This window comes from Xiphophorus couchianus, chromosome 6 (assembly GCF_001444195.1).
Source record: "Xiphophorus couchianus chromosome 6, X_couchianus-1.0, whole genome shotgun sequence".
Lineage (NCBI taxonomy): Eukaryota > Metazoa > Chordata > Actinopteri > Cyprinodontiformes > Poeciliidae > Xiphophorus > Xiphophorus couchianus.
Genome location: NC_040233.1, coordinates 21,333,542 through 21,354,038, shown reverse-complemented (window position 1 = coordinate 21,354,038; position 20,497 = coordinate 21,333,542).

Here is a 20,497-nt window from a genome sequence, read left to right as displayed (position 1 = left end):
CACATTTTCCTATGTTTTCCTCAACTGGGTCAGCAGCAGCCAGAGGTCAGTGGAGGCTCAGGGAGAAAAGGTGTCAGGATTCTGGGGTGTGGGTGTGATTTTTGTGTCTTTTAGAGAGGATCTTTGTTGGAGTGTGCTTTTGGAGCTCTGCAGTCTGCACACCCTGGTGTTTATCAGCTCATCAGGAAACATGATTTAAGAAGCTGCAGGACCTTCATTCTCTGCTTGATGATTAACCCAGATCTCTGTCTGTCCTGTCCTGTCCTGTCCTGTAAGGTTTTAGCCCCTCAAGCCGCAAGTAACTGTCTCAGAATCATAAACATCAATTTCAGTATTGCTGCTAACATCACTGATAAGAATAAAATAATTAAACAAATATGGCAGCAGTTAAAATTCAAATATTACCATAATTTCAAGTAAAAGCCATCTCTGAAAATAGTTATATTGACAATTTTAGTGCAATTGAGGGATTATATTTAAATGTGATTATCATTAAACTCATAATCAAAAATTTGTCTTATTGTTTAGGTGTCTCTTATGCTTTGTTTTATAAGCTAATTGTTTTCTTCCCCACACACAAGACTTTTTAATGCTGTCTGTGCTTCAGAAAAGTGGCCGTTTGAATAGCGTATAAATTATATTTTTACTGCATTCCTTCACAGTTTGGTGGTAAAGATGGAAGTGACTTAAAAGTAGGCCAGCATTTTGATTACCTCTGATCAAATCTTGATAGCTCAATCTTTAACATTCACAGCAGCACTTTGTCCACTCCCTAGAGCGACTAGATCAAATTCTCAATTAGGCTTGTTGTAAGTGTGCCATCGTCCTTGAAAAGTGTTTTTTTTTAGAGTTGTTCCTGGTTTGAATGTTAAACCTTTGAAGTCACATGAGGATAAACAGTTTGTGGGATACAAGGAGTTACTGAAGAAGTACATAAGTATTAGATGGCAGATAAATAAATTTCACATATAAGATACTTTTGATAGCTCTTCTGTAACTATTTCATTGAAACTAAAGGGCTGAAGAGGACACTGCTGTATTGCAGTAGGTTGCTCTCATCTTGATGTCAAGAAATAAATTATAGCAGGCATACACCCAAGTACACACCTAATACATAGCTAGCTAAATTAAAGCCCTCTTACTTATTGAAATCAATTGCTCATATCTTTTTGGAGTGTTGAACTTCAGAAGAAGAGTAATTAAGCTGCTTGTTAAACAGGTGAAATGCTCAAATTGTGGTGTGATTAATTCCCCAGGCAGCACCTTTCACTAAGCCATCCTTTGGAAGGTTTAAATGTAAGTATTAAAGTTTCTGAGCTTGTTTGGCTTCATTGTCAATTCCTGATGGAAATGAGGCTAGACACAACTAATGGCAGGTACACTGGCTCAGGTGAAAGATAAAAACTGGGAAAAAGGTGAAGGCAGTCTGGCTAGACCGCTTTGAAATGAGTCAAACTCAAGCAATTATCCACCGGAGGAAAACGGCAATTACTGAAAAAAAAAGAGAAAAATAAAAAAAGAATAACCCTCAAGGGATTTATTGGAGAAAACAAAACACTGAATAACATTTTATGTCTGAGGGCATCAGCCAACATCACCCTAAGATAATGATGCTGACAAGCATTAATGCAGGCCTTTCAGAATATCAGGCAATGTGGTGATAATTTCTGTAATGAAGCATTCACACTAATATATTTGTATAGTCATCTAAGTAATTTATTAGCACCAAACACTGTGTGTGTTCACAAGTTGTTGTAATAAACAGCTCCCTCAGTGCTTATTGGCACCCCTGGTAATAATGTGTAAAAAGCCCCACAATATTTTTAGATTTGATTGCAGCAGCATAATCTCACTTTGAAAAATTGTCCGAACGCTATCATTTAATTTGAGTGTATATGTTCAGTATGGTAAAAAGTCTCGCATTAAAAACTGCTTTTATCAAAATCACTGGTGCCTCAATTATTGCCACTCCTGCTGGTAATACTTTGTGCAACCCCGTTATGTGATATTTGCAGTGCCAGAGGACCCGAGCACAAACAGACAGACAGAATCATGTGGAGGGGAATTAATTATTGAAAGCCTAAGACAGAGGAGAACCAGCAGGATCAGGGTACAAGAGAACCATGGCAGGGTAGAAAAGAATGATGTAGCAAGGAATGAGTGAAAAGTAGATGCCCAAACATAGAATGATGAAATACTAGAGGAAGAAACAGATGAGTCTGATTACTTAATGAGCAGTAGGTGTGCAGAGAACATGATGGAGCTCATGGAACCAGGTTATGGTCAAGGGGACCAGACTAGAGAAGAGAATCACAGAATAGACCAAAAATAACAAAACACAGCAATTTATTTAATACAGGCAAATCGAATAATACAAATTTCAAGTCCAACAAATCATGAAGCTAAATACAGCTTTTTTATGTTCATATTTATCTTTTACAATTTTTCACAAGGTTAGAGCATTAGGCATTTCTGCTTTTCAAAACACACCCTCAGTGCCGCAAATCCTCCACCATACTGATCTGTGATTATGGGGTACGTTTTCATTTATCCATCATCCGTTTTACTCCCTACGCACGTTGAGTGCTTGTTGCTGAAATAGCTCAATGTTAAGCTTGGTTTTTGCTTGATGCATGTACATACTGGAAATGAGAGCTGAGTCAGCACGATACAGCCTTTGTTCTGTGTGGCTCGTCCTCACTGCAGCCAATATTCTCCTAGACTCTAGAGGGCAGTGTAGCATACCTACAGCAAGCATATAACACTACACAATACATTAGGAGTGAAGTTCTTGGTAAAGGGGTTTTTCAAGTCTCCATATTTTGTAGACACTGGCTTAATTAACTGACATTCACAGACGGAAGTAGACAGTAGACTGAATATATATTTAAATTAATTTTATTTAGGACCAACTGTTATACTTTTTTACTTGCACTTTTTAATCACATTAAAATATTTGACTTATTAGAAAATTCCTCAAGAAACTTAGACAAAGGCCTGTCAAAAAAATGCAAATAAAAATAAAATTGAATAACTGATAAAAGAAGTACAGAAAGGGATTTGAACAAGATGTTCAAAAGTTCCTCATAACAGAAACCTCCTTTTCAACACATCAAAAAACCCTCGGGAGGTTTCCAACCATTTCTGAGGCTTGTTCTGTAAAACTGAATGTGGGGGGAAATACACGACCAATACCTTCGTCTCTTAGCGTGAAGAACATTGTCACATCCTTGTCGGTGTTTTCTTATCACGCTCCGAGAAGAGCAAGACTTGAAAAAGCTTGCACACTGTGTCATGAAACTGACATACTTTCAAAGACAGCGGTTTCATCAAAAAAAGCTTAGGTGTGTAATGACGGTTGCATCAATCACCTGGTGACATAAATCAGGAGCTCCACTGCTCCGGCAGCTGCAACAGCTCAGTGCCTGCTCAGACTATACAAGCTCGATTCCAAATTTCAGCTTCATTCAGTCTTTTCCGGTGCAACAGCAAATCTTTTTTTTTTCTCTTATTTACAGAGAGGTTTGTTATTTATCCTTTTGGGGGTGGTTACAGCTATCTTAGTTATTAATAGAGCCTACTCTGCAATTATATATTTGTTTTAAAGCAATATGCATACTTTGCACGTAAATATAAGAAAGCTTAGCCAGATGGATGTCTTCTTTTGTGTTAATAGAGTGACTCCGTATTTATTCGTGGCCCAGACCTGTAAGATTAATGATGGGGGCAAAGCCCTGTTTAAGGCTCATTCATTACCTCAGGCTCATCTACTTGCAGCTGAATATAACGTCATGAATCACTGTGCAGACGTGCCACACGGCTCTCTGGACATCTCTGGATCAGTTTACTGTTTGTAATTTCCTTTTCACAAAGACTCACAGGAAGATAGCTGTTGTGTTGGCAGAGTTTCAGGTGCCTTTTTTGTCATTAGTGAAATTAAAAAAAGAAAACAAAATTGCCACATCTGTGTGATCTGACACACAAAAGGAATGTTTGTTTTCCTGCAGAGCAATGACGCAACACCTGTCACAAAAAGATATATCCTTTTTTTCTGCCCCATAAATGGCACAGAAAAGTTTTGTTCTTATTTATATTTTATGCTTAGTTACATTTTAGGGAACCTGAGCAAAATAATTTGTTGGCTTTCATGTGCACATTAAGTTATATCAATATAGAAGATAAAAACTTAAAAGCTGATTCAATGTTATGAGCATCAAAACTAAATGAAAATAAATTCTTGCACAATCCTGAAGTTCACTTAGCTTCACATTTACTAGAGCTTTTTTTTATTAAACTCAGTCCCTCGTCAAGCACAAACACAAAGTTTTGCTTAGACTCATTCAAGCATCTTTGACAAATCCTTAAATCTCTGACTGCATTGTGGCAACCTTTCGGGGCTTTAATGCCTTCTCATACAATATGCTGCCTATTTCCACATCGCTCCACGTTGGAGCTTCAGTTCCCAACCGAGCTGCCGCGCTACAGAAATCCCCTTCCCCACCCTTTCCCTACACGTATAGGATTGCACGTATAGGATATGCATTTTAAAAATCAATTCCAGTTGGGAAACCGTGTCAACATTTAAACAGAAATAACAAGTGGTTGAGTAATCTTCACAGACTCATATTTAACTTCACAGACTTATTCACTAATTTCAGTCGCAAAATTCATATGTAAACTGTTTTGTAATTTACATCTCTGCAGACTCCATTTGACACTTTATGTAGCAGAATGACACAAATAAGAAAATCTGTTTTTAACATCTTAACACTTGAGAGCAGTTATTAGCTGTTTACTATGCAGTTCTACCCATATTTTGCTTCCTTAATGTTTCTAATGTTGCAAAAAGAAAAAAGATACCAGAACATCACAAGTTTCATTCATACCAGAACAGGTGTACTTCAGTCCACTGAAGTCTTTTCATCTTACAACTGATTATTATGCTTTTTTTTAATGCAGTGTCTACAATTAAAATAGTTTCTAATAAATAACTTCCAGTCGATGCTGCTCATAGGACACAAACCACACATTAATCGTTGCAGCCAGCAGCCACTCATAAACTATTTTGGTATAAAACAGTCAAAAAAACAGACCCCAACATCCAAAAATAATACATTATACGTAGAAGCGCTTTTCAAAGCAATGTACAGCTCAAGCAGAATATAAGAAACAAATTAAAAACTACACATTAACAATTGCAAAGCAATAGGCAATCACAGTAAGTAAACAATCTTAAACAGATACACTTTGAGTTTGGATTAGAACAGAGGTGGAGTATCTGTGTTGCATATGTTTGCAGGGAGAGAATGCCAGAGTTTGGGAGAATGCAGTGGGAGAAAGCTCAGCTCTCCATTGTGCTGAGACGAGCAGAGGGAACAGTAAAATACAGAGAGGAGGAAGACCTAAGGCTGTGGCAGGAAGCAAAATATGAAAGAGATCAGAAAGGCAGGGAGGAGTAAGGTTACGAATAACCTTGAATGTACATAGAATTCTGAATTTGACAGGGAACCAGAGAAGACTGGGTTGATGTGATGAAAAGACAGGGGTTTAGTAATGATATGAGCTGCTGAATTCTGTACCACTTGAAGCTTATGAAGGAACTTTTAAAGAAGACCAAACACAGGAGAGTTGCAGTCGTTGTTGCAGAAGGTGTCAAGGCTATGGACAGTAGATGTGGAGTGGACCAGGTAAAGGAGGGTGAAGAAGATTAATATTACATAATTCAAGAGCAGAAATACATCTGCAATCAGCTGTTAAAAGCAAAGAAAGTTCCCTTACATTTTCAACTCGTCTTTGCTAAGAAACAGTGTGTGGTGTAGCTATGCTCTGTTTGGAGCTAAAATGTCCTGAAGCAGCAAACAGACCACTGTGAGAGGCACACAATGTCCTGAGTAGGCTGATGATCTTCACCAGTGGGGTGGAGAGTGCAAACCAGGACGGAGATTTGAGAAGAGACCTGGCAGTGAACATTGATTGGTTTTTCTTTTTGTAAGAAAACCACTTCTGCTAAACGACAAATGATTATTGTCATTATTATTATTTTGAGGAATATCTAACTTTTAATGAAACCAAACAGTTCGCCCTGTGAACACATCTGTCAAAAGCAGCCTTCCAGTTGTACTCAGAGAAATCAGTTGTAGTCAGAGAAATCTATGAAGTTAGATTTTGCACTGGGAAAGTGTGAGAAACTTTGACTATCCCCAGTTACGACTTGTAAAAGCGACTTCGTGTTTCATTATGGCCTCTCTTTGCATTAACAGTAATATGATGAGGTGGAAACATATTTTACAAGACTCACATATAAAAGTGTGTCTTTGGATTTGGCCATTAAGACTGGAAATGAGTGGCACTGAAACCAAACAGCCTAGCCTGCAGATTCATTCCTGCCCTTACTGCTGGGCATGTTCTGTTGCCCAGCAACCACGATGGTGCTAATAACAAGCTAATAGAAATGAGGTTTCAAATCTTGCAGATTTTAGTATTGTTATTTAATCCTCTTTTATTAATTGATTATTTTTGTACAAAAATTTTAAAAAATGTTCAATACAAATGACAAAAGCCTAACAACACAACTGCTTTAAACTTTTAATTTTTGTTTTGCCCAACCGTCCACCAGAGTCATCTGGAGAAGAGTAGGATGCATGTGAGCTGCACTTGGAGGAGCCCTTGGATTTGGACAGCCTTCATCATCTCTATTTAAATAAAAAAGATATTTAAGACCATCTTAGAATAGTGTGATGCTACACTGAACAGAGATTGAGATTCACGAAACCTTTATTACCATTTGTAAAAACTGGTATAGGACGTCCTCATGTTTTTCTCGGACTAGAGACTCCTCTGAGTTTTTCTCAGATAATTTATGAACTCGATGCATTCAGTTTAAGCAATTTAAATGACAACCTGTGATTTGTTTTACTTCTAATCTCTATGTGAGAAGGAAAAATGGAGAGTTAGTTTTCCCATAAGTAATACTTGGATCTTGTTATCTCCTGTACATTTTTCATAAAACTGATAACCTGTATCGTCTCATCCTGGGAGTTAGATGAAGAGAATGTAAAGAATGAATCTGATTTGACCGCTTCCATCTGCACTACAATAAAGTAATTTTATTTTTTTAAAAGTTTTCCTTGTTTATTCTGGACTACATAAAATTGTTATTTTTCAAAATATAAGCTGCCATTAATTTTGAAGCATGAACTACACAATTATCCAGAGATTCTCTGAGAATTAGAAAGCCTTTTTACTATTCATGAAAACATAAAAAGGGAATATTTTCACTGCCTTGTGGCATTAGAACTGCCAACAAATTGGATAAGCATAAAAGAAATGCAAGTTGCAGACTTATTACACTCAACAGAGCATCTTACAAAACCTTGTGATTTGGAAAACCTTTACTTTCTACATGAAAGCAAATTTGCTTCTTGTTTCCTCCCAAGATCATGCAATCTGTTTTTGTCCTGAATGTTTTTTACTACCCAGAAATATCAGAGATAACTAATGGATTGTTTTTGTCTAAGGACCATTTTTTCTTGGAATATATTGTCGGCGCTTAAAGTGGTTGACCAACTTTTACTGCAAATACCTAAAGTGCTAATCCTGACAAAAGGTAGGACATCCACTTAAGATTAATTTTTTTTGATGGCTTTTATTCTCTTAAATTTTTGCTGTACTCCATCATGTAAATGGACTCATGCAAATGAGCACTTGTTTCCAGTGAGAGCAATTTTGTCACTTGTAAGAGCATAAAGAATTGCATCAGGAGTGTGTAAGGGCAAAGTGAATACAATCAGGCGTGTAATTCTTTGGTCATAATGGCATTGACAAAGCGTAGCTTCAGCATTGACAGATTGCTGCTCTCAAGTACAGGCACTGATGTTATGTAATGAAATTCAGTCCCTAATATTCTCTTTATTTGTTTTATGAAAGTGAAGCAAGGCAGTTTGCCTGTCATATAAATTATCTTCGCAATGGTCTTTCAAAGATCGTTATTTCAACACTGCTTTTTTTTCTGCTTTGGGATCACAAGCTTTGGGATCAAAAGCATCGTAACTTATTGACCGAGAGGCCATCATATTGGAATTTTATATGAGATCCAAGGTCCTTACAAGTGCCAAGAGCAGGGGATGACAGTGTATTGCTGTTCTGTACAGGGACTGTGATTGAATCACAACTGTAGTCCAGCTGGCAACAATGATATTGTTATGGGCCGGTATTGGCTGGTTGGAAAAAGGGAGAGAGCCAGAAATGTAATCGAGGTATAATGGAGTTCTTCACAGGTCAGTGCAGAACTATTGACCTCTCGGTGGGTTCCTCTGTCTTCCTCTTATGTGCTGCAGCATTCACTACTCATCAGCGCTCTATCAAGCCAGGATTTCTAGAGGGAGAGAGTTGGAGAAATGTGAATCCTGCCTCTGTCCAGCCGTTTGCCTGGCTTACACCAGTTCCGTGTCTCTTTCATTTTTGATTTTTTTGATTCAGCCTAACCCCCTTCCTGGGTATGCATTCAAGCATCAGTCAAAACAGCAAATAGTTGTCTAATGAGACGAGATGGTAGTGTACAAAATAATCGGGCAGCGTTCTAGCACATTAGTCTCTGTAACAGTTTGCTCTTTATCAGCAATTTCCCCAGCTTATCATGGTCCATTTATTATTCTCCCTCTTTCATTAGTGTTTTACATTTTAGGTAGCAGAAGAATCATTAAATTAGAGGTTTCCCAAAAAGCTCATCTAGAATGAATTTATTTATTTTCCTTTTTTAACTTTGCAAAAGCAGCAGCTTTTTAGCTACAGTAAATAAAATATGCTTTCCACAGTCTTGGCTACAGCCCATATTATAATTCCAGGTGATCTGTTGGGAATTCCTGCTATGTTGTACAAAGAGCTTTGCGCTGTTAGGCTCCTCTTGATGCTGGAGTTACAGAGCAAACTCTCAATTACACTGGAAGCTGGAAGAATGTGGTGAATATGTACAGTGGCTCTAACAGGCAGCAGCTTCTGCATGTGGAAAGGGAGGGAAAGTGTTGATCGTTTAGAATGAGCATAGTCTTTTCTGTTGACAGATGCTGGAGATTGTTTTTAAATCACAGTTTGCAATGTATGAACTAGGAACTACTCTGGATATTTCCTGCTTAAGAATTTTGATTATTTCCTGCAATTTGATTGGTTATGGGGCAGCAGAAAAAGGAGCTTGCCCATTGTGCCTCGTGTCCAAAAACCTTTTCTACCATAGATATTTAAAAATTGCATATTTTATTACTTATGAAATGTTTGAATACAATCCCCTAAAACAGCTTGATCCACCATGTGTTTCTTGTGCTTCTACGTCATTCTTTGTATTTCAGCCAGTGTTAATTTAGCTTAACTGAGGGAATTGATCACAAACATTGTTCAGTCCAGAGTAAACTGTTTAATTTGCTGGAGGCTGTTTTCAGATGTGTACCTATAGTCATCAGAGTAAATGCTGTGGTCCAATAAAAGACTAATAACAGAAGCAGATCTTAAAGTGGGACTGTGTTAAAACGAACCATATTGGTTGTGTCTCTGGTTTTTCAAAATAGTTTAATATTTAGTAGGTTTTTGAACTAACCCATCCTTACAAAAAGATCTTATCACATTGATATTTCATCAGATTCCTGCATGTCCAACAGCATAATACAAAATATCCTCATTAGTGGTGAGAAGTTTGGCCCTTTCTTTTTAAATTTACAAACAAAACATTCATATTGCCAAGTTTAGTTGAAATATGAGGCTACAGATCATAATAAATTAAGAGCTATTTGGGGACCAAAAGAACAGGCATGGCTGTGGTAAACCATACCACACATCTGGCTCCCAAATGTCTCTTAATTTATTATCATCTATAGCCTCATATTTCAACTAAACTTGGCAATATGAATGTTTTGTATTTAAATAAACCCTTTCACATTCAGCGCTTTTATGAAAATTCTTAAATTTACCTAATTTTATGTATCTGTTCTGTTACAAAAGCAGGCATTATTACTTTTGTTATATTTTAAACTTTTCATTTTTATTCAACACAAAAACAAATTAACAAAACACTGCAAACAAATCTACTGGCCAGAACCACAATAATAATTATTATAGCTTATGATATCTTTAAGCTGCAGCCATATCCTGCTTCGGTTACGTGTCAGTCACAGTTACGAGTTTTTGCGATGTACTCTCCTCACCGCTGTCTACTGACTGAGGGGACAGACAGATTCTAGACATATCAGTTTAATCTCTGTTTTCACATTAACAGAGACTCACTATTTCCCAAGGAAGACACCCAAGAGCTCAGTCCACCTGCGGACATCACTGCCCTCATTCCAGAAACCCCTCAGACCTCCTGGTTCCTGCTCCCGAAGTAGCAATTATTTATTGGAAACCAAATTAATTAAATGTTTTTCTATTGCTATTTTCCACAAGCAGACATTCTCCCCACAGAAACTAAATAAAATTTTCAAAAGCATTAATTTCTTATTCTTCCTGTTCATAAAAATTTTTTAATTTCACAGGGAAGAAGTCATTGATCATCTATTTCCTTCCAAATCCACTTCTTTGATGTCAACAAGAACGTAGATTGATGGGCAGCCTGGGACTGTGTACTTTAGGCATGTTGATCCGTCTTCACAGACTTGTAGCCAAAAGCCACTGATAAGTGGACAGCGCCAAAAAGCATGCAGATTGTCATCGGGCAAATCTCTGAGTGGAGTGTTCTTAAACTGTCTGACAGAGTTTGACATTTGATTTTGAAGGTCTGGAGAAGTATGGAGAAAAGTGGAAATGGAATTAAACCACTCTATTTCTTGACTTAATTCTATAACCTTTTGTCTAAATGTTTTGTCCTTTTTTTGTCCTCCCTAAAGTCTGCCCTCTCTTGAGTCCTGTCTCTTTTTCCCCCCTAGTCTTCCTTCCACTTTCTGGATTTTGCAGGTCCAATACTTAATACATGCTCACAGTAGAAATACAATACCAGATATACAGTAGACTTGTGGTGTTTCAAAGTTTAATCTCAACATAGATGACTGAGAACTGAAAAATTGAGTGTGAAAGAAGTTGAACATTTTACATAAAAATGTGTAGAAATTCTTTGTATTTTTATGTCTATGTTTTGTATAATTATATCATGAGACCCAGTTATGACATTTTTGACCAGGTTTCTGTTAAAAGTTCCTGGCATTTCAAAGAGATCATGATGCAATGATTGCACCTTTGAAAGAGAAACAGGCCCTCAGTATCACAGATCCTTCACTATACTGACCAATGATCTTTAGATTACATTATATTTATCCTTTACATCAGAGCCAACTGGGATATTGGTTGCCAAAAATTTTAATTTGGTCTCATTTTACAGACTCACACAGTTCCAGTAATTCTAGTGGACTCTACAGTGTTTGCATTTTTCTGCTGCACACCGCTGAAAACAACTAATTGACATGTAGATGATGTCTCATTGTTGTGGAGACTTGTTGATCCTGTGGTGCCACCTTTTGCTGTAATTCCCCACAATAAAATTTGAGGGTCGATTCACATCCTTTACCATCTTCTTCACTGTGCCGGGTGGAAAAAAAACCTTCCACTAATGGTCAGTGGGTGCAGTAAATGAGCCAGCATGTAATAACCTAAGGGAAAAATGAATCATCAGAAGAAATGCATATTAAAGTTTAACTGTAAAAAAGATTCAGTGACATTTATTTAGTCAGATTTGCAATATGTCCAATAATTTTCCACTAGTGGCTTTGTACTGTGTGGATGGATGGAGATAATAAAAAAGCTTATTAATTCTCTTTAAAGAATAAATGTGTCCAGAATAAACGTGTGAGATGTTGCTGCTGCAATGACAGGAGAATGTATTTTTAGGCTTTTTACACACCAGACGTTGCCTTGACTATGGAGTCCACTGGTGGTGCTTTTTTGTTTTTTTATTGTATTTTTTCTTCATAAATGAATTTAAGGTATTCTGTTGACCGGCGGTGTGGACCACATTTACTGCTAAAGAGAGCAGGAGATTTAAGCACCATGACTGCTTAGAGGAGCACCAGCTGAATATTGAGAGGATAAGAGATGGTTTCGTGTAGCAATTTGTTCTATTCATGCTACATTACACAAGCAGTTGTTGAGCTAAAGCACTTTAAAGAATCATTCTTTTATGCAATTGTACCCGCTACACTGGAGAAGCGGCACAGTTTCTGCCACTGATGGTTTGGTGAGAGGTTTTATTTCAGTTAAATTAACTTAAAGCCGTGCAGTGCTATTCAGGTCCTCAAGCAGAGTTTGTCTGTTTGCCAGAGAAACTTTAAAAGCACTCCCAGAATCCCAGTCCCTTTGTGGTTGCTCTCGCTCTAGTATTGGAAATATTCCTGTGATCCCCAAGCTTCTTTAATAACAGAGCAAAACCATCAGCAGAGTGAGGGAGAGGACAGTTGACATTAATACATCTCCAGCTTGAAACCAAGACCAATTATATGAGATGTTACCATGGCTTATTCTTTTCTTGTAAAGAAGCATCCAATTATCAGCTGATCTCAGGGTTTCCAGGAGATTGAGACAATTGTCACTTGTAATTTAGCTTTCACTGAGGTGATGGAAAATGTAACTAACCAACAAAATTGACGGCTTTACAGAATAGTGCAACATCAGGTCAGTTTGTGTTTGCTCTAATGAGATTGATCTGAATATATCAGCAATTTATTTTTTTAAATTTTTGCTATTTATGTTTCGATTTCTACACAAATCCAAAGGTGTGATGCTTCAAAATAATCCCTTTTTGAATTTAATAATTAACATTTGAATACCTTGGCACTCTGAGTACTCAACCCCAATGTGAAATTCCTTATTTCACAATCTTGGCCAATAAATTCTGATTTTGTTGTCAATGGACTTGGCAGAGTCAGCAAGATTCCTACATTACAAACTGTACCTAAGTAAAAAGTAACAGCAACAGATGTGCCATGGCAGTAAAAGAGCAACAGAAAGACCACCTGACTTCATACTTCCACTCTAACTAATGTTACGTTACCACTTTAAGACAGTCTCTGCTCCAGAGCTCCAGCTTCAGGCATTATTGAGCCAGTAACAGCTCAAACTGATGCGAGGCAGGACCGATGTAGTTCACCCCGATACTAATGTCTGCTTCAGGGGATTCTGCAGGGAAAAATCCTCCACCTCAGAATAACACTTTGTGTCAGTTGGCCTATGAAATATGTCTCTATTTAACTTTCTGCTCTGAACAGCTCAGGCCCCAAACTTATTGACTTCAAATAGAAAATGAACACAGCTACCTGGAATTTACATGGGCACACTGAGAAAAATGTTGTGTTGTCTGATCTCGGTAACCCAACATCATTTGATGATTTTATTAAAATTGTGCAATTTAGGGTAATGTTTATCCCATTTGTGGCATGTGAATTTTTTGGCATGATGGCACCAAATTATATATCTTTTACACTTCATTGAGGACAAAATGCATATAAATTTGTTTTGTTTTTCTATTGTTTCTGTCTTTACAGTGGGTACAGTCTTATTTTGCTCATGCTCACTACTCCAAACATATTGTCATTGTGATTGAGCAACTCAGTCTTTCCCCTGTTTTCATCAACAAGTCACTTAGCTTGTCTGTTTGGGCAAATCTCAGTTGCACTTTAATGTGGTAGTGTTGGGGGCTTTTTTCTTGGTCAGCACCTTATTTAGTAATACTGGTATTCAAGTAGATTCCAGTTTATGTTCGACTTATTTTTTAGTGCTCTCTAAACATAACAAAGAAAAAAACAGATAATTATGTCCATGTCCCTGATGTTTAATTAAAGTTCTCAATGTAACTGTAGGGTTTTTTTTAAAATTTTGATAGTTCTTAAATCTATACTTTTTACAAATATTTTCAGATGTGATCCACTATCTCAAAAATCCATCCATCCATCCATTTTCTGTACACCCTTGTCCCTTAGAGGGCTCGGGAGAGAGGTGAGAGGTGGGGTTCACCCTAGACAGGTCACCAGTCTGTCACAAAAATGAAACTCTAAATTTGGTCAGAAGACCACTGATGAAAGGCATTTTAGGATCAATATGACTTTGGATATTTGATTTTATAGAATATTCCAACTAAAGAGGAATGAAGCTCTAAAAACTGATTCAGCTTTGCTCACTGGCACACAACCTGCACACAAGTTTGTATAATCCATTGGCAACAGACCACTAGGGGGCAATATGTAACCTACTGTGTCATCTCAGCACTGGTTCCAGAGGTGGGCTTCACTTCTCTGCACTGTCACTGTGGGTCTGCGACTACTGTCCGCAGATCCACGATATATGTGTGGGAGAATTGTAGACACGCCCTGAGGCAAGGCTACCGTTTCATACAGGCAGGAATTTGAACGCTTGAACTGCGACTCATCAGATCCGCCCACACATGCAGAACTAAATGAGGAAGATGATTCTTTCTGGGCACTCGCTGTTCTTATTCAGAACTGACCCAGACCTATTACAAAGAACATTTCAGGGACAAGGACTCGATATAATTATTTTCCGTGAAACAGTTTAAGTATTCACGAAGATTTATCAATGACTCAACTTTAATCATCTTAGTAATATGTTTTCATAGTATTTTTTTGAAATATGAGTGTTACATCATCTGTTATGTATAAAATGCTCTGTGTTTCCCTGTGCTCTTGAACTAGTAAACTCTTTACTAATTTAAGCTCCTGATTTTATAAGCAACCTGATGTAATAGTTGAGTTCTAGCTGCTCTGCCTTTTTTTCACTGCCAAACGCCTACCCTTTCTATAGGCTACAGTAAATGTTTTTGCTATTTAGGCACACTCTCTAACAGTGGAGCGCTTCACATGGGAAAGCTCTCATGTTGTTCAAAAGTCCTCTGATTTTCAGAGCCCAGATGATGCAGGGGAGAGGAAGAAAAAGACAAACATGTGGAAACACGTATGCATTACCTTGCGTGATAACAGATGCTTATTCTGGTGAAAGATTGTAAGGAATGAAAAGGTACCTGCTAGATAAATAACAGGGTCCACCCACAGGAGCACAGACGTTGTGAAATTCATCTTCATTTCTGTTTGGTCTAATTTGTGGCTTCTGCAGAGATTACATCTTACAACTGATGGACACGGTACCTTATTCTTTTACTTTGTACATTTTCTAATCTAATTTTTGTCTCGGTGTGTGTATTTGTGATACAGTGAGCTCACTTTTATTATGGCAATGGGTATATTTTTCTTATAGCAATTACCTTTTTTCATTTTAAAATGTCATTTGTTCAGTGATCCATTTCTACATTTAGTTTGTGTTTCATTCTCCTATAAAATTTCACAACATTTCCTGACAGGAAAGAAATTACCTTAGTACAGACAGCTCTAGCTAAACCAGAAATTTCACATTATCTTCACACCAAGCACATCTTTCTCTAGTTTATTTTCATCCTAATGAAAAATTATGTACTAATTTTCACTTGTCTCCACTTTTGTGGATTTCTCTCTTGATGTATCACTCTATAGCTGTAATAAGCCTTTAGGAGACATTTTCTATAATATATGCCCCAGGTCTCCTCAGGAAATGGGGATGAAATGGATTTTTATATATATATTAGTTGCAACCACAGACAGGAGACAGGTGGGATTTTTTTTTATTTTTATGTTTTTAACAAAACTAAAAATATTTACATACTACGAAACAGAAGAACAAAAGACACTGGACATGACATGCAGACTGGAGCTGATGATGGCTACAATGAATGGCTAGGTAGAGGAGGGTGATTAGTGAAATGAAAAAACGGTGCATTTTTAACTCTGATGCATTACAGTTGGTTTCCACATGAATTGGGGCAACTGAGGTTAAGATGACAGAAAACAGACACAGCATATAACTGTGTAGAGCACAACTAAACACAAGTGAAACCAAAGGCACGTATAGAGACTTAAATCTCAGGTGTGACTTCATATAAATGCTCTTAAAATGCTTTGCATTTTTTCCTACAACACTCCTTTATCATGTTCTGTTTACTATGAATACACCAGGGTCTTTAATAATAAATGCCATCTTTTTATTTGCAGGTAAACATATTAAATCACAACAATGAGAATGTGGTTTTTGTTCTTCACCTTCTCTATAGCAACATGTCGGATTAGCTAGATCCACTGGTGGAGGCAACGACCAACCATCTATCAAGACAATAAAAACTACATCCTGGTGCTTTGGTAATTCTCTAAATTCAGAAAACCCCGTAAAGTTTTGAAAGTAGTAAACTACCACCACCTATCACCCAGTACAATTGTTGGTTACCATGGAGACTGAGTGAGGCTACTGGACTAACTGACATGATTTTCATATTAAAGAAGCATTTAAAATTATTGAACACATTTCTGTACTCTGGGGATTTTTCATATATCGCATCATATCATCTTGTGTATTTGAATGTTAATGTACAATTTGTGTGAGTGGAGTATACAAGTATTTAAAAATTGTACAAAACCTAAAGAAGTTAATGTGGCTGATCTCTTAGATTTTAGCTCTGTAATTTATCTAATTAATAGTTTTTTTAATCCTAAAACATTTTCATAGAATGAAATAAGCGATAGTTCAGTTCTGTTTATTTTAGCACAAATTCACAAAGTCATTTCAAGGCACTTTTTCACAAGACCAACAGTACCAGTATATGCAATTCATATAAAATTATGTGTAATCCAATACATTTCATATACAATTAAGTCAAACCAAAGGGAAGTCATTTAATAATGGAGCAAAAAAATGGTGGAGAGCAAGATACATCAAGTATAAGTCATGAACACAAAAACACAAACTGCATTTTAAAGCGTGATCTAGCCCAGAAAGCTTAGAATGAAGTGTTCCAGGAAATGATGCAGTTTTGTTTTTAGAAGTGTTTTTCTGTAGTCTAAAATGGTAAAATGTTTTCTGTGCTTTTTGAAATGCTGAGATTTTATGCTGTTGCTCTGTTTTGTCAAGTCTTGTGTGGTGCACCTCAGGGTGCAAGATCTCTGACCTAGATCTGTAATGAGCCAAGCATTTTGCAATGGGGAAAAAAAGCTGCTTCTTCTAAAAGCAAATAAAAGGAATCTTTAAATCACCTTTCCATCTCTGTATTTAGCGAGGGAGGGTCATTGTGAGGAAGAGTAGCCTGCTGTCGTCTCTTTCTGCAAATGCTTTCGCAAAGCGGTTGCAGCGGCTCCTGCATAATCTGTTGTAAGTTAAGCGTCACATTCAGTGTGCAATACAATGGGCGGTGGAGAATCAATAACCTACTAGAGAGTGTGTGTGCATGTAAGGAAAATAGAAGCTTTGCATATATCCAACCGAGTGGAGAGAGTAATTTCCTTTCTTTGGCACAAAGCACTGATCCCTGCGACATGGTTCAGTATTTAGGTAGAAAGCACAAAACATTTTACACTCCATAGCCTTTTTATCGAGGATAGTTGGCCAGTGCCAGATTGGATTCTTGTTTTTTTTTCAGCAAGACTCTTTGAATCTTTAACTTATTCACATGGAAAAATTCTTAAGCAAAAAAGAAAATAAACAAAAGGAATGCAATCATTTTTGCTGTATTTTGTGCTGAGTCGCTGGATGGTCTTTGGGCCTTCGTCCACTGACATTGTTAAAGTAACAAGTTGCATTGAATGTATAAAAAGTAAAATCACTTTAATTCATGGTGCCTTACAAAATGAACATTGTCACATTTTGTCACATTACAGCGACATACTTTACTACATTTTATTTAAATTTTTGAAATTAGTACAGCAGGGTCTTTAATACTGTGCAGATAATAATGAAGAACATTATTATAGGAAGTTACAATAAAAATGTCAACAGTGTTTTGACATTTTCCTCCAGCTTTACTTGGAGGAATCACCCTTTTATGGTGATTCCTCCAAGTAAAACTGAATGCCCTTCATGTCACCGTGTTAGTATGTTCACCTGTATGTAATTAAATCTAGTACTGTTAATCTGTGAACACTTGAAATTTTTCAGAGCACATTAGTGAACAAAGCAGAATTAGAATAAAAAAGCTTGAACTTTAAACATCTTAGTATGTTATTCAATACATCATCCCAGACTGGAATGAGTATGTCACGAGTCCAAACATACCCACACCTGAAAATATAATTTTCCTGTCATCTCACAATTGTGCTCTACTTTTTTCTTGGTCCTATTACTAAAAACTCAGATAAAGCATAGAGAAGCTAAAAAAATGCAAATAAATCTCCTGATTAATAATACATCAAGCCAATTTATATATTTTAGGTTTTATTGGGTTTAGTGGCTTGTAATTGAGAGTGGTCAGACCACAAATTGGGTAATGAGAAAGGGGGAAGACATGTGGCAAAGGGTCATCAGGCTGGGACTTGAACCTGTGACGGTCACGTCAAGGACTAAGGCCTCCATACATGGGTTGTGTTTTACCCCTGACCCTCTGCTGCACACACCCAGCCAAAATTGTTTACACATTAGTTCCTCTGATTTTGTAGGGACAGTTCCCTGCATGCTGAGTATCCTGTACTCTTTTGCATTCGTGTGCAGTAGTGCATTCATCCGCCGTGGAAGGCTCTGATTTACAACACTTGACAGCCATTGGTGGGAAGAGCAGCATTTTTAATGTATGACATGCTAGCTATCCTTTCCCTTTAATGACAATGCTGTACTTCTTGTTACTAGTCTGGTTTTTCTGACAGAGGAGCAAGGCTGCTGACACTGAGCCCTTTGTTCTGTTCTCTTTTTTCTTCTGAAGAAGGCAAAACTAAGTTTACAATTGATTTTCCAGATCCTGCTTGGCTGCAGACATTGTGAACAGACGTCTGACCCTGCAATCAGCCTTGCATATTTACTGTCATCACAGGGTCAGCTGGCATTTTTTTCCCCATCTTTATTTTGACGATCAACCCACCCTCTTTACATTCTTAGCTTGTGCTGATCTCCTGCTGTCTTGTCCCACTTCAATCCTGGATGAGTTTGTGTGTACAGAGAGGCTCTTCTTCACAGCCTCATTGCACAGAACTCCTATTTTCATCATTCTCTGTGTGTGACTAACGTTGACTTTTGTTTTTCTCCCCTCCATCTTCAATCAGTGAACCCATTTCAGCACACAGCACCAACACAGACTGAAATTTTGGCACACCTTCTCTGATGTCCAGCGGGAAGACATTTCTGGCCACCTTTTTATTGCTTTTGAATTGCTGAGAATGGACGCGTCAGCAGTTGTAACATATTTGTGGTCACTTTGCACATCTTGTCACTTTTAACGTGTACTTACATCCCAGCAGAAATTTCTTCTTTTTAAAATGTATGCATCTAAACTTTAGCTACATAGCAATCTGAGGGAACAATTTGTGCAAATTAATTTTAGAGAGCATCTTTCATGCATGCAGGTATTCATGGAAGATGATATATTGGGATTCAGTGGGACTAAATCAGCACCTAGAGCATGTATGTAAATCTCTAATTCTATACATTGTGCAAAACAGGGTATGAAATGTTAAATTTAAATCTAAAAAAATTGACAAGTTTTATTCATTTGGTCTTTGAAATGACTAAAGAGAATAAAAAAACAGTTTGCAAAACATCACATATTTGAGACTCAATGTGTTCCTCCTAAATGTGTGTATAGTTTCACTATAGTCACACATGATTAGGTCAGACTTGTTGAATGAAGACGTTTCTTAAATAGAACCTGTGTGACAACATGAAGCAGTCTACAAGATCTCAAAAAGCAACACATTATCCCCTAATTTAAAGAAATTTAAGAACAAATGAAAAATATATCTGGAAAGAGTTACAAAACCTTTCCTAAAGGATTTCCAGACTCATGAAACACAAACAGCAAAAACATGGAGGAATGAAGAAGCTTCCCAGGAGTCTCCAGTCAACCAAGATATTCAGAGTTCATCGATGACACAACCAGGAGGTCACAAAAGACCCCAAAGTAACATCTTAAGAACTGAAGGCACAGTTAATAGAAATTAACTGTACTTTATTTTTGAAAAACAAAGTGCACTAATTGTGGAGAATAATTCTTTGAAATGCCAACAATCAAGATGTCTGATCGGGTTGTGTGTGTGTGTGTGTGTGTGTGTGTGTGTGTCCATTTGCTTGTAAAGCGCGAGGCTTCTTGTTACACCCTGAGGGACTGACGGCTGAGCTGCATGGGAGAGGTGCTGCAGTATTTACCACCTGCTTTGAAATAAGCCTTCTGTGCAACTGTGATAGTGTCATGTGAAGTGAAATGAAAGCGATGGCTGTGCATTTCAATGGCTCCTGTTTTTAGACTAATCTTTTCGTGGCATTCCTACTTTTATTAGATTGCGTACAAGTGGTGAGTGGGGAGGCAACGAGAGGAGACAGAGTGGGGTTGACAGGCAACAATTGTCATGTTCATTTCTTTCTGACAAGTTGCTGGCTCCCTGTGATATTTCCATTCATGCAGCATGTAGACTCGGCTGATATCCAGGTTTTGGTATCAATGCATGACAACTAACTGAGC